At 39.2% G+C, this 14,266-nt stretch overlaps 1 protein-coding gene across 4 annotated transcripts in view; it reads left to right on the plus strand.

Annotated features, from left to right (window-relative positions):
• Window positions 1–5,653: 5,653 nt before the first annotated feature.
• The window catches only part of st3gal3b (ST3 beta-galactoside alpha-2,3-sialyltransferase 3b), a 48,014-nt gene continuing 39,401 nt past the window's right edge, over window positions 5,654–14,266 (plus strand). For 3 of the 4 annotated variants that reach the window (XM_056392025.1, XM_056392028.1, XM_056392029.1), the window contains exon 1: window positions 13,883–14,077. The gene's annotated coding sequence lies outside the window, so the exon portion shown is untranslated. Of the gene's footprint in view, window positions 5,805–13,882; window positions 14,078–14,266 lie in introns of those variants that run through there. The other variant, XM_056392026.1, reaches the window with a different exon arrangement.

A 14,266-nucleotide genomic window follows, 5' to 3' on the forward strand; every position in this document is an offset into this window, starting at 1 on the left:
GAACATGTCTGTGTTGCACAAACGTCACAGCCAACTTAACTGTTATTGACAAGAAAGTTCCAAGAATTTTTTTTTTTTTTTTACTAAATCTCAACCTTCTGCCTCCAATAAGGGTCCGCCCAGTGAATCCTGTACAGGAAGACTCTATACCAGAGGTGGGAGTAAGTCACAAGCAAGTCTCAAGTCTTAACCCTCAAGTTTCAAGTAAGTCCTAATTTAATCAAGCAAGTCATCGAGTCCAGTTAATACAAAATCAGATGATCATCCCCAGTTTCCACTCATATCAGTTAAAAGACAGGGGTCACTAAAAGTTTAATTTGTTAATTTCAACATTAACGAAAACTGTTGCAGCTGCTTACACCTTAGTGATATTTGACATTTTGTGGCAAACCTCCATCTCGCCCAACACAGAACATGGCTAATGAAATCAATAACTACTTTGCAGGGTAGTTTGCAAAAACAGCCGACTGAGCTGAAGATGAGTTCTGAAAAGTTTCACACTCAAGCTGTTGTCTTCTCAAAATCCACAGGGCTGAATTAAATCAATAACCTTTAATGGACTTTTAATTGAACCAGATGCACAGTACGTAGTTTATTACTTCTACTGCCGGTATGCAATCTGCAGTATCTCCCTACGTGACCAACAAACTGAACTGCCTGAAGAAATGTGACATAATTGACTAGCAGAGCATGGACTGTAATGGAGCATTTAACACACTATAATGCAGCTGTAAGCACATAAATCCATAACTGGTGTATGAAGACATGCTGAGCTTGTTAGTCTATTCTTTTAGCTTAGAATCAGTAGATGTATTTATGAATATTTAAACTGAATTATTAAATAGAATGACAATGTTTAAATGTAATACTTGTATAAAATATGAATACATATATATTATAAATGTTATATAGTCAATGATTCATTTTTATGTTATAGATGTTTCACAGGAGAATTTAGTAGGAGTCAACACACAGAAATGTCCCAGTATGTGCTTCCAACTAAAGCAAAGTGTTACAAACTGTTATTATGTTTCTATATACTGCTTATTAATTCTAAATTAGAGAATTAAAATAAAGCATTTTCATAATTTCCCGTGGAAAATGTTTTTTTTTTTTACAATGAAGGTTTATGTGCATATTTCTGGGGCTACTTCTGTACATTTTTTAATGTTTTTTTTTTTTTTTTTATAAACGTGTGTACATTTGTTTTTCAGATTTGATCACAAATTTAAAGGTTGAAGATTTTCTCTAATCCCCTATAATTCTTGGCATATATCTGGCATATGCTGATGCTTACATGTTTGCATATCTATCTCTGTTCACTGCCTAAAAGACACACACACACACGCACACACACACGCACACACATGCACACACACACACACACACACACACACACACACACACACACACACAAACATGCACACAGGTAAAACCGATTAAAGTTACCCGTGTGCACAGCGTATGCTTTGTGTGCCCTGAGGAAGTCGACGTTTCTCTGAAAATTTATTGAAAAGAATCATGTTGTCTGGTTCAATGTAAGACCTCTGGGGAGTTTTTGGATTGAGTCATTTTAAATGAAAAGAAATGCCCTAGAAGAGGAATTCCAGTTTTGTCGTGGTAAACTCCCCTTCAGGTCAACGTAACCATAGCATTCTCCTTAAATTTCATACAATTTTTTTGAACTGGCAGAATGTGGTCATTCACTTGCAGGCTGGTAGTAAGAATTGGTTACAAACATCCTACCACCTACAGTTTCGCCTTCACTTTTACTTCCTCTAAAAACCTCAGTGATGTTTCAGAGTAGGCATTCCCCTTCTGTTTTTAACCTGTTGTCTTTTATGACGTCATTGGTGTGTGTCTCGGTCTTTGGTTCGGTCATGGCTGTTGTGATGTCATACTTCTTAGTTAAGAGCTTCATTACATCCATGGTATTTTCCCAGTAGCACTCTTTTCTGCTTTTTTATACCAGCTAAACATCAACAAGTTTCAACTTAGCATTTAGCTAACTGTCCCGCTGTCCATAACAGACTCACAGAACTGTTAGCATGGTTGTAGACTCATGAGCTGTGTCTGAAATTACCCCCCTGTCCACTGATTCCCTACTTCCTGTATAGTGGACACTCAGTAGTTTACTTAATAGTGAGCTGTACATTGATACTTATGAATCATTGTCGTTTTGCATCATCACTGAAATCTCATCTAAAATGCGGTGCTTAGCATTTTGGAGTAGTTAGCATTAAGTGCTTTTTTCGTACCATTGTGGAATTTTTTAGGGCACTATATAGTGGGTATTTTTGATTTAATTTAGACTTGGTCGAAAGTCAAAACTGGACTGGCCTTTTTAGCTCATAATTTTCTATCTAACTTTTCACCATTTTAAGAAATCTTAAACCATCTGTGGTTTACTCTCTAACTGGATTCAAGTACTGTATCTCTATTGTATGTCATGAAATGAACCTGAGTCAGGCCCTGAGGAACAGGTCAGAGACAATGCCCTTTACGACACAGACAGATGGTGGGTAGATAGCTACCACCTGCAGATGCCTTTTCTAAGCACCACTGCTGGCTCTGCGCCCTTTTCCTCTCAGGCTCCACGTCCACACAGGATCATAACATCTGCCAAGCCAACCCTGTCTCCGGTTGCATCTGCTGACAGACGGTGCCAGCTCGAGCTGCTTTGCTTTGCATTCAACCCTTAAGCCTCTGCCACGTGTGAGGAATTAAGTGGTGACATGTACAAAGTTGTAAATGCTATAAAAAGTAACGTGAAGGATATAAAGACGAAAATACAGTCCCTCTATTTTCTCACATTTGGGGTTTTTTATCACAGTCGGAAGTTTACATCATAAATGAGGATTTACTTAGTGAAGTGAAAAGTGATGTTCAACACTGTTTTCCAGTAGGATACTGTTTTCATGCTTTTTTTAACAGGCATCTTTTTAGTTGAGAAGTATTTCACTGTGAGAGAAATTGGTTTCTTATTTGGGATACAAAACTCCATGACTCATTGCTGCATGCTTAAATATTTAATTAGCTACTCTGTCTTGGTTTGCTGTGCTATTATTTTCTGTCACCGGCGGGTGTTTTCATTGAGTCTGTGGGAGCTAAAATGAAATGAAAAGAGCTACTGTGTGGTTAAGTACTACTCAAATCTGACGCAGTGAAGTGGATCATCGCAAAGAACAAAGTGATTTTTATGTGGGGTAATAGCGGAGGGCGTATCATGACTGAACACACCAGGGTCATGTGAATTCATGAGAGAATTGTGCCAGTTTCCTCATTATAGTCTTTTCAGTTTGGCTTGTGCAGAAGCTCAGATCATATGACAATGTGCTCATTTATTATTATAATACAAACTGCACTCCCTTCAAAAGAAAACAAGAGGAGGAGATATGTAAGTATTCAGAAAGAGTAGTTTTAGACTTTCTTTACTACATTTGAGGCTGGGAGATGCAAGTTTCTTTAATTACTAATCTATGAAATGCTTCGTCTTTGATTCTTTGCTACAAGAATAGACACGAAATAACTACATGTAACGGAAGTAACAGTTTGTCATGGTGATGAACCCACAGGGGACTCACATCCGTCGTCTCATCCCTCCTCTCATCCCTCAGAGGTTGGGTGTCTTTTATTTGATGTTTTTGATTTGATGGCCCACAACATTTCTGTTTTGATTCATTCTCGCTGCTATCATGAGGCAGCATGTAGCTCTTTTCACTAAAGTTAGCAACTAGATCATGAACAGAGTGGAGCATTTGGATAAGCCAGTGCCAGATATTTGCCTCAGGAGTTGGTGAGAAGACACTGACAGAGATAAAAGTAGAGTTACTATTGACGCAGACATGGAAACAGAAACAGAAAGAGAGTGGGAACATGCAAGCGAATGGCTCAATTATTGTTTTCACATCCACTCTCTATCTCTCAGCATGCCTCCATAACTAAACTCTCACACCATCCCTCATCCCTCGTCTGTGACCCGGCAGCTGTGGCTCCCTCAGGCCCCTCTGTTAGTAGGGTATTATTGTCTGACCACTCACATGATAGTCAGGTGACACAGCTCAGGTTACTTTGTGCCATTGATGTTTGATTTTCAGACATCGTTGTTAACCAGTCGTTTACTGTTCTTGTCACCCAAATGTAGTCACAGCTTATGGAGTCACCAGCATCGTCTCTTTGATGTGGAAATTTAACAACCTTTAACAAGATTACAGTATTCAAATTGTTTATGATAATCCTGCTTTACTGAGCAGCAGCTTCGATCATATTACTCAACAAACAGAAAGCTATGAGCTGGAGAGACATGTGCTTGTAAGGTGAACAGTAAATAAAAAGCTGACCATTATGCATTATATAGTGCAGCATATTAGTGTATTGCTAAAAGCTGGAGTGTTGAACTGATGGAAAACACGTACTGTGTTTTCATATTAGCATGCTACGGTGCTGTGCATTGCAGTTTATGACATCTCAGTCACACTTGACAACAAACCACCCATGATACTTACCACATAACAAAATCCTCCTGCTCTTACATATCTCGCAGAGCTATGGGCCTATCTACCCCCACCCCCACCCCCACCCCCAACACCACTTCACATTTCCTGAGCGAGGCGCCTTTCCAGTTTGTCAGTTAGCCAACTGTCAAGAGTTTAACTGACTTTTTGCACATTGGAAACTTTTGTATGGGGAGGCAACAGGGAGATAAATGATTAACTGTGTACAAAGACCAAAAGTAAAGTGAGTCACTCAAAGATCAATAGAAGTGTAAAATTAATTAACTTTGGATATTTTAACATCTGATAGGAGGTTCTTCTACTATTTAACTGACTCTAATTTACAACCTTGTATTGGTTTTCATGAGGGTTGCTGGTAGTAGTTTACACACACATTTTCCCTGTGTGTATATTTAGCTAAAGTGTGTGAAAAAAAGAGCACCTATGCAGGATTTCCTGTAATGAACATACAAATGTCAAGATGTGTCGCTGAGATTAAGCGCTCCTGACAACAATTAAGCACTTGGTACCCGTAGGTTTTATTAAATTCTACCATGGGTGTGTGAGAGATCACACTTGAAAACTAATCCTTTTAAATGACTGAGATGTCAACTCATTAGCTGGTACTGTTGCTGCAACTGCAGAGCCACGTTCCCTTAATCTGACATGAGAGCAGATACCTTTCACCACATTAACACTGACATAGTAGGTTTTTGCGCTGATGCTACAGCACTGTCATGGGATGTTTCGCCTGCAAAAACAGGAAACCTTGTTCTTCCTCAGTGAAACTAGTTAAAAAAAAAGATACATTATGGCTTGTAAATGACATTGAGAATCCATTTGTCTTTGGTTGGTTTCACTCACAGCTGCTTTATTGTAGACAAATCTTCTGCTCAGAGCTGACACCTTACTGTAAGTGCAAGGTGTTCCTATAATATTTATTTTCCTTTAACTATCAGTTCCTGTGTCTTCTTCCCCCCGGTGAATGTGAATGTCAAATTCAAGTCCATTATATTTATTATTTAATCTTTCAGGATTTGGCTCTGGTCTCGGTGCTTGTCAAAACTGCTTGCACTCACATTAATCATTTCCATGTCAGAGACAGTGGACTTTTCTACCCAAAGCACCTCACGAGGGAGAAAGTCGGACATAAGCCACTGGTCAGTTAACAGGGGTGTACAGTGTTTCACACGTCAACATTTAAGGCTGTTGACAGCTGAGCTTGATTAACCACTGTTGGTTACATAGCCATACACTCTGACCACAGGTGGACTGCAGGTCTCCATAAAAAAGGGATTGTTGGAAACCTCAGTGAGTAATACATACTCAGTTTCTTTCTGCCTTTCTGGATTTATAATGGTTGCTTTTCGTCTGGCTCAAAGTGTGTTCCTGCATCAGTGCATGATTCTGATCAAAATGAAAAATCGACAAAGCAAATTACATTAAAAGGGAACGGAGGTAGAAAACTCAAAAATGTAATCCTAATTTACAGCAGTTTTATGTAACTGAAGGGTTTCTGAAAAGTTGAGCTCTTGCTGCCTCACTCAATCCTCACAGCAGCAAACAAAAGTAATAAATCTTCTCTGTGGCTTTAGGTGAATGTGACTTCCAAATAATTTATTTGCCAAGCACAATACTGTACACAGGATTTTAAAAGACAGCTACGGCATCAAAAAGACTGACATATTACATATTAATTTCTGGCATTAAAGTCTGGCATAATGTATGGTGACTGAGACTTTTCCTGACCTAAGGTGAACCACTTGTCTTTTGAAAACAGTGCATGCAGACTACTACTACACAATGTGGCTCCTGCTGTGACACTTCCTCCTTCTTGCAAGCCTCCCCACACACACAAAAACAAGCGCTTTGCTGTGTTTCTGCCGCCACTTTGACTATCTGCAGTCCACCGCAGCAGTGGTGATATATCAAACACCAAGTATGTGCATATAGACACACATGAGAGCGTGTTTTTGCATCAGTGCCAGAGACAGAAAGTCTGGCTACGAACTTGTGAAAGCAAAAGTCAAGAAGTAGATTAACACAAAGATAGCCAACAGTTTTTTGTGCAAGATGCTACCCATTCATAGCTGTTTCCTGCACTGACTCATAAGCTCCTTTTGACATCGCTGTTTATGCTACCATTTGCTTTTACATGTGCTATATATTTCAAGTATTTCTGCTCATCTCTGCAAACTATACTGCATGAACTAAGCTGCTATTGAGATCATGTACAGCACTATTTCTGTTATATTCTAATGGGACTCCCTCTTGTTGCCACCTCATTAAGCAGCAAACGCAACAATCTAAGCCTATAGGTTTCCTTAAGGCTCTACTTTGGCCCCACGCTCTCACATGATGATCGAGCCCATAATCGTCAAAGCAATGTTGTGTCTGCAAGCACGCAATCTTTCCCTGTTTCTAGCACAAATGAAACACCAAAATTGCCTTGTTTTTAAAAAAGAGAAAGAGACAATGTTACAAGGAGTTTTCAGTCAGCAATCCTATATCGATATAGAAACCCTCAGTGGTTAATGTGTGGTCTGCATGACACAGGTATTTTGACCTTATGCATGCTGTTGTGTGTTGTGGTCTGTGGGGTTATGGCTGGGAGGTAAATTATTTGCCATTTTATAATTGGCATAAGAACCATCATAGTATTCAACAAGCAAACAATTTTCTTTTATTTTGGACCAATAAACTATAGATAATAATGGCTAGAGGTGGTAACCAAGAACACAGGAGTCACATAGAGCTTTTTAGAATCTTTAAATGATAATTAATTGATTAACTATTATTGCATAATAGATGCAAATGTGTTATGTTTTTTCACACAATCCTGTTGTTTAGACAAATGTCCGAATAATTTGGAAAAGATCCAAATCCCACAAAATACCTTTCACAATATAAGCTGATTTAAACAAGCTTTCAATTTGCTTGCTACCTTCTGGTACAAAGGTCAAACCAAATTTCCCCTTTTATCTGGAACCGAGACTGTCATGATCTCAGCCTGGAGGGGTTTGGTTTTTGGACGTTTTTTGGACTTTTTTTGGACTTTCTTGATGATTTAGTTTTCTGTGTTTTGAGTATTTCTGGTTTCAGTATTTCTAGTGTCTAGTTTATTCTTCCCTGTCTTGTGCTGTGTTTCCCCGTGCACTTCCTGTTTTATTTTGTAATTTGGTTCCTTGTGGGTCTCAGTGTTTTTGCTTCCTGTCTTGGTCCTGTGTCTGTGTGGTGATTGTCTGCCCCGCCCTGATGTGTTTCACCTGTGTGCAATCACCCTTGCCTCCCTTGTCTATATAGTCTTTGTGCTTCCCTTTGTCTGTGTCGGTTCGTCTGTTTAGTTCAGGGTTTGTTCACGTCGTCTGTTCATGTCTTTTATTTTGGTTAATAAACCTGTCTGCACCTTTCCCCAAATTTGGCTGCATTTGGGTCGTACTTACCTCAAAACCCTTGACAGAGATAAGTTATAAAATAATACTTTTTAGCCAAGTAACAGCTATTTCTTTACATGACGGGTCAGAATAGCTTGCCGTATTTTTATAGTGTAACTTGCCACATAGATTTTGCTACCCATCTTGTTACTGGTCAACAAGTGTTTGCATACAGAGATACTGTACTGTGCTGCATTTATTTAATTGGAATAATCTGGGGCACCATTGTTTTGCTATTCAAATCCCCCGTTAATGGTAAGCTGATGTTAGATCAAACTGTGCAAGTGTTTGATCGTTTAGTCTTTCACTGCTCCTGCTCGTCTGTGTGATACTTTGGATTAAGAACTTGAGAACCGCAGCTGAAAAGGTATTGTCTGTTTATACCTCAGTTAAAAAATAGAGGCAAGGTTCTTTAGCCACAAAATTTCAAAACCAAAATATGTTACACAACTTAATATTTAAAAGCAGATCAATATCTATGTTAAAAGAAGTTAACTATAAGTCACATCCTCGCTGCAGAGGCCCCATTCGGCTGATAGTATGGATAACGTGCACTGTCATGCATGATCATGGTGAGACAATTTTAACAGCCTAAATGTTTTTATATCATCCAAATATGTAATATTTGTTTCTCTCTTTATGTGGGAATGTTTTTTCCCACAGATACAGTATCTGCACTGGCATAGATAGAGGCTCGAAACAAAAACAGGAATTATTTGTGGGTCAAGGATGAATCCATGACCTTGGCCTCGTTGGGCTTAAAATAAACTCTGGTCTGCTCCAGGAAGGTAGAAGTGATGCTGTAAGCAGCGCAGTCCATAAAAAAGCCATGTATATTATACTCATTTGGCATGTTCAATATGCAGATTATATATTTCACAGTTTTTAATTTTTTAGCTTTCTACCCATTTCTAGTCTTTATGCCAAGCTAAGAATACCATCTCCCGGCAGTAGCTTCATATTAAACACAGACAGGAGAGTGGTAACGATCGTTTCATCTAACAAACAAACCATGAAGCCGATTTTCCAAAATGATTAACTATTTGTTTTAAAATGGTTGTATTTTCCAATGATTAACTATCTGGACATGGCACAGAATCCTAAATCAAAGCTCAATATGGCTGTTTCTGAATTTATTTTATCTGCTCAGTCATTACTGAATAACCAGAACCCGTGCTTTCTTGTATTTATTGGAATTGGAAACTTGAATAAGCACATTACATGTGTTTAATGAAGTCATGCATGGGAGAGAGAGATAAAATTCAAGTGCCTGAATGGGAGAAAATAGATAATCTATGAGACAGATAAACAGATAGAGAGAGGAAAGAATGTGAACAAGATCACTGCCAGGCTCTACTTTTTTAAGTGTTTACTGGAACGGTGACTACTGCTTGCACATCACCTCACACTCTCATCTCTTTGACTGACATTTTTAGGTGCCTTTGCATATTTCATTAGATGCGAATCATTAGTCCAGAGAAATCAGGACACATGCGGCATAGTGTTTTACTGTCTGGTGTATGAGATAATGCTGACTCAGTCAACTGCCACTGAAATAGTGCAGCAGGAAGGAATGCCAGAGATTTTACTTTTTTCTGTCAGGAATGAAAGGTAACTCCACCCAAACGCAGACAACTAAAAGTGGTAGGTGCAAAGAAGGAGTTTTAAATAATACAAAAGTCCAAAAATGTACAGGATGCTGGTGTAAAAATTGAAGTACATGCAGGAACACAAAACCCAGAAAATCCAAACGATAGGCAAAGCTAAAGAGGAATCACGGGAACACGAGGAAACATCAGGGAAACTCAACAGACGAACTGACAAAGACAACTGGGAGCACGGAGAGTGAAAACACAAGGGAGGCTGGGATAATAGGACACAGGTGAAACACATTATGGTGGGATGGACAATCACAAAAGTGTGAAAAGAAAACAAAGCGAGGAAGTAAAACAACCATGAGGCCCACAAGATTAGTGATTTCAAAGTAAAACAGGAAATAAACAAAAGTCCAAACATAAAGATAATAGAGGCAGATCACAAAGTTTTTTCCTTTTTTTCCCCCTATTTTCTGTAACTTTTTTTGCTATATTGTTCTGTCATTCTATTAGGTGCTCCTGTTATTACAGCACCAGTCATTCAGTCAACATTTTGAGAAATATATGCCTGTTCCTTTTCCCATTCCCTCTCACGTTTGTACGCTAAATACGAAGCTACAGCCTAGAGCTTATTAGCTTAGCTTAGCCCAAAGACTGCAATCAGTGGAAAACAGCTAGTCTGGCTCTGTCCAATTATTATTATTTTATTTAAATCTCCTTACCAGCACCTCAAAATTTCACTTTGACGACATATTGTGTTGATTTGATCTGTATGAAAACTGAAAAGTGAAAACCTTAAGTTGTAGTTATATGTGGGAGATTTGCCCTGGAGCTACTACACAAAACCAAAATGTGTCTTTTTGCTGCTGCTAACTGCTTGCTAAGATAAGCTAACCACCTCTAGGTTCATATTTCCTATACAGACATGGTCATTTAACTTTTGGCAAGAAAGCGAATACGCATATATACCAAATTGTCAACTTTTCCTTTGAGCACTAGACAGCAGCTGTACACACTGTAATTTCTGTGTCTAAATTAGTTTAATTTGCAGTTCCAGTCCTGACAAAATATTTTCAATTGCTGTTGTGTAAAGGCAGTCCAAGTTTCTAGACATGACAGTCACTGATAATAATGACTGTACTTATGGAACTTTCATTCCCACAAAAGAGATTATAATTTTTGTGTGATATTAGCGTATAGTGACACTATGTCTGCCTACATTAATGACTTGGATGAAGCTCAGATTGCATTTTATGATTAGTGAGTTAATGAGTAGAACCAATGAGAAAACAAATGAATTCCAATGGGTTCACATACTTCTCTTGCCACTGTAAATAAGTAGCTGCAGTCAAGATGGTTCGTAGCATGGTAAATAAATAAAACAAATGAGAAGCGAGAGTGTTGTTCATTCAGACACAGCCACTCTAGTCTTATCATGTTCCTAAGGGATCTATTAGAAGGCCATTAACGCTTTCATTTCCTGCTGCCTGCCCATTACAGCAAAAGCCACGCCATTAAGCAGGTGGTTAATCTATACTTCATATGATACAACAATCAATTATTTATTTTGCCACATTAAAGTTTGGCTCTACTCATGTTGGAATTTCAATAATTAGTGATTCTATTGAGCAGTGAGTACATTGTATATGCTTTTCTTTTTTCTTTTTTTTTTAATGAAAAATACAGTTGTTAATTGTATGGCTCACTAGATTTTGGTGATTTACAGTAGTTTGCAACAGAGTTGAAAGAAAAGAACACAGATTAAGGTCCTTTGAAAGGGTATTCATTACTCAGGAAATTAGGATGTTACAGTGAACACAGATTTTGTGATAAGATTCACAATATCTGATGAGCTTCTTCTTTGAGGTTGAGCTTTTGCACAGCTGCTACCTCCCACTATTATCAATTACATGTAAACTATACGGTATTATTAAATGACTCAACCTGATTTCACTGTTTCCATCACGCACTGATCTTTTGTACCTTTAAGCCCTTGGAGTGGGCTTAAATGTGAGCTTAAATGTGAGCTTGTGCACAGTGGAAACTGTCTGACTACACACAAAGCAGATAAAATGTTAATTCCAGTGATGGACCTGATGGTATCGTTGCTAGTGGCACTGATTCTGCAATATGCACTGACTGAAAGATTTGATTTTTAGTGTGTATTTTCATTATAATGACATGTCACTCAAGACTAAACTTATCTGTTACTTATACCCTTGCCAGTTTGACAATAATTAGAGTAATGGAGCATGACGGAGTAGAAGGAGGAAAACCACATTGTGAAAGTACTGAATCACGTTTTGAGGCCTGGAGGATCTAATTGTTTTGATGTGGCTACATCTTGGCAGCTAGACTTATGATTTACCGTGAAGTAAATGCATTACAGTCTGTGGATGTATAAAACAAACAGTGCTTTCCCCTTCAGGAATATGGCTGTATATCCTGGCGGACAAATAGATAACAGTGCCCTTCCCAGGCATGATCAGAGAATGGAAACTGCCATTGTTTTCTCTGGCCATTGATCATTCCCTCTTGTAAGTGTGATGTAAACACTGGTCCGTGTGCCAAAGGCCGTGAAAGTGCTGCCAACTCACCAGGAGTCCCACTAGCCTCCGACTTCTACAGGCTACGTGTGTGTGTGTGTGTGGTTGTAGTTGCTTGTGTATATATCTTATTCTCCCAGCTCCTGACCCCAGATGGAGAACAGTGGGTGAGCAGATTGTATTTCCTGCTTGATTCAATATTAATAGATTGGTATGCTACTCTGCCACAATCTTTGCAGGGCAAAAGCAGAATACACCCCCCCACACCCCCCACCCCACCCACCCACACACATCCTCAGCCACTCTCTCTTACCTTGGCTCTCAGCCCAGCAACTGCTTATGTAGGATACGAGGCCTTATAAATGTCAGGGCATAAATAAGATGCACGTTCTGAGAGGAAAACTGAATTAACAGAGTAAACTGAGCAGGTGTGAAGCACAGGACTATGGATCTGCTGCTATATAACAATCTGATGTGAGCAGAGACATGATTGGGTAAAAGCCCAACTGGGATGGTGGATGACATACAAAGTCTGCAGGGCCCATGTTTCTAAAGCATCTTAGAATAGCAGAGTATAAGTTCTTCACCTTTTCAAATCAGTACTTCTGTTTTTAGAAACTTGAGAAACAAAACTGTCAGTTCACATTTATGGGAACATTAGTGTGTAAATCTCTCACACTCTCTTCACGTTCAATTTACAAGATTGACAGCCAGTGTTTAGGACTGCTTTACACGGGTAGAGACAACTGAAGCTGAGTTTGACTGGACATGTGTCCACAGGAACATGAGTTGACAGAATGTTGCCTTATTCTCCCTTAAAATATTATCTGTGATGGCAGACTGTGGTTTAATTTGGTCCGGCAACAATCTTTATAAAATGTCAGGTTCCATTAATAACAGAAAATTAGAGAAAGAGAAAAAACATCTAAGTATTTATAATTTACCCAAAAGGAATATGGGTTAAAGTATCTGAAAATGTGGCTGATGACTGGTTTTTCTAGTATGAATGGTGAGCCCTCAGTGACTATGGCTCCTGTTGATGTATGGTTCTTTTCCAGTATTATCTTGGATCAGTCATACCTAACACAAATGACTTTATAGGTGCTTATGGTTCAAAGACAGGAACATTATCATACTGGGAGGTACCAGAAGTAATCATAAAGCACATGGGCTACCTGAGGAAGTAATCATTTACTTATGAATAATTAGAAATATTTCCCTAACTTTCAAACAGAGGCATACAAAAAAGGATTCAACCTAGACTAAGCTGTCTTACTTAAAATGCATCAGACTGTAACACCACTTTTACAGCACTAACAGCCCATTAGGTCTTTGGATTTCAGCAAATTCAACCATGACTGTGGGATGAAAACGTGCTTTCTCACCTGTAAAGTCAATCACAAAATAGTGCTGGCCAAGCACATACCACTGTAGTGTGGGGCAGCCGGTTCAACAAGCGCCATACATTATTCCATCTCTGTTATTGCTGCTGAGCAAGGACTGTTACAACTCGGTGGCGGGGTGGGGGGTTGATGTGTCTGTTGGCTATAAATACAAAAACAAATCCAGTTACAATGGGATGTTAACAGCTGACGGGCAGACAGCAGCACCACGTGAGGAACCAGATGAAAAGGTGCATTCATTTTAGCTCTGCTAAAACAGGAGGGGGCATCGTAATTCACAGAGATATCTCATGTGACTGTCCGTGGGAGACTGGGTTTCTGTAGACCAGCAAGCTGCCGCCGCCGCTGCTGCTGCTGCAGATGATGGTGTGGATGGAGGGGGTTCCTATTCCTTCTGCCAGTCTTGATACGAACTGGAGCTGGTGAAACAGTAGGGGAAACACGCAGTCAGGCTGGTGGTCTTGCTCTTACAGACCCAGGGACTTTCACGGATTTCATCAAGATCACTTGGAGAGAGAGGAGCACACGGTCGTTTTATCGACCAATCCATTATTTAAACTAAGGCTGGCATTGTTTCTGACCCAAAGACTCAGGAGAAAAGAACAGGTAATGTCTACAATTATCTCTATTAATTGGAAATGGCAAAACGTTACTACGTCGTGTTTACCTCGATAGAGATTTTGTGGTTCATTTTTTGGCGAACCGTTGGTCTCGGATTCTCCAACATCAGTTGGATTACCTCAGTATTGTTCTCTCATCAGACTTTGCTACCCTCGCTGTTGTTACATACCATTA

This window comes from Seriola aureovittata, chromosome 12 (genome assembly GCF_021018895.1).
Source record: "Seriola aureovittata isolate HTS-2021-v1 ecotype China chromosome 12, ASM2101889v1, whole genome shotgun sequence".
In the NCBI taxonomy this organism is placed as follows: Eukaryota; Metazoa; Chordata; class Actinopteri; order Carangiformes; family Carangidae; genus Seriola; species Seriola aureovittata.